Below are 4,481 nucleotides of genomic sequence, written 5' to 3'. Positions count from 1 at the left end.
TGAAGAAGAATATTAATTTTAATATTAATATTAAAATTAATATTTAAAATAAATAAATAATTGGATCAAGCCCCGGATCACCTAGACCAGTACACCCTCCAGGGCTTGGTTGAGGGGCTTGATCCAGTGTCATGTCATCGCCTACATGTCGGGTTTTGATTGGACCACTTGGGGCTCAACCAAGCTTCATTACCCTTAGCCTAAGGTTTAACAATGACGACATCTATGTTAATTTATTTTGACATATTTATTTATAAAATAAACAATTACTATTTTATACTATTTATTTAATTGTTTTCTAGAATTACTTACATGGATGTTTATATTTAGGGTTAAATATTGAAGTGTTAGGTAGCTTCAGTCATAACGACATCTATGTTTATTTATTTTTGACTTATTTATGTATATATTAAACAATTATTATTTTATACTATTTATTTATAGATAGTGTGCAACCACTATCTAAGTATCTAATATTATTGATAGTCCTCCTTGATTGACCTTAAATGCACTCAGCCTTTAATTAGACATGGGTTCCTGAGACTTAGTTGTTTCGAGAAAGTCAACCGTAAATCGATCAAACTTGATTTTATCTCCTGAAAACAATTTATTTCTTGGTGAAGCCTCACTTGATGAAGAAACGTCCTTAGGATTCCAAGCAGAAACCTGTTCCTTTGTTTTGTCAATTTTGGACCTTTCTTTTCTTGTTTTTAAAACTATTTTTGGTGCATCCTTAGACTTTTTAGTCTTAGGATCCTTTTTTATTGTATCCTTTTTTAGATTTCCAAATAGGTTTCTTTTTACGTTTTTATTTATTAACTTTGGATCTCACATCCACTTCACTAGATTCACTATCAGCTTGATCAGTCCTTGAACAGGGCTTCTAAAAGCTCCTTTTGGGGACTGACTACACCGCCTTTGAATATCAAGTTGTTGCTTGAGCCAGTGCTTGCAATGTCTTGCGAGGTGATAAGAATGACCACAAACAAAACAACACTTTCTCCTAGGAGAACCATATAACTCATCAGAACTATAATATGGTTGGTGCAGTGGGAAAGGTGATCCATGAAAAAAAACATGATTATAAAACCCATTTGATATGTGACCCCAATCATCAAAACATTATTGTAGTATGGATCAACATAATGTTGTTGATAATGACCATAGTAGTTGTTATCAAAATAGTTGTATGACTAAGGATTTTGTGATTGATTAGTTGTTTGAGAAAATGATCTTTTATTTGGTGGCACATATTTACATGAAGTACTCGTTTGATTATCATTTTCAAACAGTTTTGTTTTGATTATTTTATCCTCATGTTTACAACTAGATTGCGAACAACTTGGTATGTTCACTTTAACGGTTCCTTTGCATGATTTTCAGACGTAGATTCTTCATAAACGGTTTCATAATCACTATCTGAAATAGCATCAATATTTTCATTCAAAATAGTGTGAGAGGAATCTAAAACAGTTTTAGTTTCACAACTCATGTTCTTTTCCAATGGCCCACTTTCTTCTACAACTTGTTGAATAAGATCAATCACCACTATAACTAATAGACACGGGTGTGGAATTAACCTATTTTGAAGCGGGATGAGCAAATCTATTAGGTTTTGGTACATGACCAACTCCATACACCACTTCATCCTCAGGGGGGGTGTTGAAACTAAAGTGAGATAACGTATAATTATCATATAATAGAGGTAGTATTGCAACAAATTCGTATCCAAAAACTCTTTTTTGTTTAACACCCATTTGAGCTCCAATGATGCCATTAAGCTTATAATAGGCCATTCAAACTTATCAACGACAATTAATCTTTCAAAAAGTTCTAGTTCTAATTTCTCAATTTTAGCATTTAGTTCAACAACACGTCTTTCATGATAGTTTTAGTGGCCTGAAATAACTTACCATGCATCTTAGCCATGTCATAATTATGAGTCTTAATCCTAGTGGTGTATATCTTATCAGCTTTCTTATATTCTTCATTCAGATTTTTAATGCGTTGAGTTTCATTATTTAAAGTGGCATTATGAGATCTATAGAATTCTACCTTATTAATACAAGCTTGAGAGCACGGGTGTGTGTATGTACCTTGGGAAGGATAATACTTGCTTGACTGCTTCCACCTGCAGCACACTCAGGGATGATATGACTTGCTTGACTGCTTACACCCGCAACACTTGTTTCAGCTTTGTTTTCTTTGCACAAATTCTTGATGGTTGAAGTCAACTCTAAGAGTATAACGGTAACCAGGTTTGTCGTTCTCTCAGGGTGAATTCAACAACCTCATGTTGATCTCAGACAACTTATTTATGATACCCGCACTTCTCAATTTAGTAACGAGTGGCTCAAATCTGTTGATGAGAGAGACAACTGATTCTTCTTTAATATGTTTAAACATGTTAAATTCTTCTTTTAAATGTCCTTTTGACCTTGTCTCATATTTGGACTTCCTCCAAGCATAGAAATGTAAGACATTTTTTTAATGAAAAGACTAAGTAAATAATTTTTTAAAGAAGTCAAAGTCAACGGTCAAAAAGTCAAAAGGCAAAGTAATCGACCTTTTTTGGGTCAGCGGACAAAGTCAATTGGTCAAAGTCAAACCTGACTGGTTTGAGTCAAAGTCAAACTCGACTGGTTTAGGTCAAAGTCAAACTCAAACCATTAAGTCAAAAGGACTTTAGTTTAGAAACCACTATATCGGCCTAGATCTGAGTTTTTCAACCGAATCTGAACTCGGACATAAAACTCGAAAACACCAAACACTTAGATTTGATGATTTTCGTGAAGATCTGATGAGTAAAAGACTCCAAAAGAAGTGAGTAACACGAAAAACAACCTCAAATCCAACAAAAACTAAGATCAATCCGTGTTGTTTGCGGAAATCACTAATAACACTCGGATCTCAGATCTTAGTTTGCAAAGACACAAAAGAAAGATAGAAAGTGGAGTGTTTGGTGAGAGAGTTTCTTTTTTATTTAACAAAGGTGTTGACTAGAATATGGAATATAAGTTAGTATATACACTCCATATCTAGGTCATTACATGGGTCCAAGTGGGCTTGCCCATTGGGAATTTACCGTACAAATTAAATGTACTCAGTACGTAGTGCACCGACCATAAGCAAATATATAAACATACAAAATCCTTATAATAATATAGAATATTGGCCCTATATTTATATATAAACATATAGGATAATCTTTTAAAAAAAATAATTAAGGAGGTGTTTGGGTAAACTTCTAAAAAGTGTGTATTTATTCATTTGTTTTTTGAAAAACAAAAGATGTTTGGTAAGAAGAAATTGATGTGTGCTAAAAAGCTCCAAAATAAAGATTTTTTAAACTATTTTTTTTTTCAAAAAATAAACAAGCAAATAAACAATTTTTATAAGCTCACCCAAACACCCTTAGTTAAGTAATGATTACAAGAACTTCATACTACTGTAACTAAATTGTAAAAAATCCGCACTGGATAATCTTTTAAAAAATAATAAGTAATAATTACAAGATCTTCATGTATACTACAACTAAAATTGTAAAAAAAAAAAAAAAAACTACACTGCCTATGTGACAAGGAAAAAGTGACTGATTTTAACCCCATCATTACATATGCCTTAATTTTCAAAAATATATATCATGAAATCACATTCACATACAGTCCGTAGCGGATTCAGAATTTTCACTAGGATGGGCACAAAAATGGATAGGGTAAAAATGGGTCGGGTCAAAGAGAACAGAGTCGACCGACCATTTTGGAGGCCCGTAATTGAATGAATTTTTTGGGCAAATGAGGGGTAAACTGGTATTTTTGGATTACCGTCATTGTTGCGACCTTTAGTAACGGATCAAGAAACTTTTAATTAGCGAGTCATGAATAGTTTTTGTTTGTATATATTTCAAAAATTTACTAACAGTAGCTGATAATAATCGAAGGAAAGTCATTTTACATATAATGATAATATTTACTTTTTGGACAAACTAAAATGATTTATTCAAATAATATAATTGTTATAAAATTATAAACTAAAACATAAATTAAGAAAGCTCATACCCTAATGATGTTAAATGAAAAATTGAGAGGGTAAGTTCATACCCTGGTAGGTGTATGAATTGTTAGGTCTCGCGTACGATTCGTTTAATTATTATAATAAGCTAGAAAATAGAAAACAATATAATAAAATAAAGGAGGCCTTTTAAATAAATTAAATAATAGTTCAAGTCTGCATAACTCGAAGAAATAAAATAGCATATAACTTTTCGTCTTCTCCGTTCAAACCCGGCTCTCCGGGCAGCCGGGTGATGCCCTAGATCCGCCTGACACAGAACACATTTTAAACCAACATAAAAGTGTTGATATGTGTGTTTCTTCAAGAAGATGAAGATGTCCATGCGTAGTTGCATTTGATGTGCATGCATGTGATGCGTTTAATTTACTCGTAAGAAATAATATTGTTCTTAACAATGTAATTTATTT

Source organism: Bidens hawaiensis, unplaced genomic scaffold (genome assembly GCF_021521415.1).
Source record: "Bidens hawaiensis isolate Kalapana, Puna unplaced genomic scaffold, B.hawaiensis_p1.1 tig00024857_1, whole genome shotgun sequence".
Classification (NCBI taxonomy): Eukaryota; Viridiplantae; Streptophyta; class Magnoliopsida; order Asterales; family Asteraceae; genus Bidens; species Bidens hawaiensis.
The sequence above is the reverse complement of the archived record's forward strand: the minus strand, read 5'-3'. Positions refer to the sequence as shown.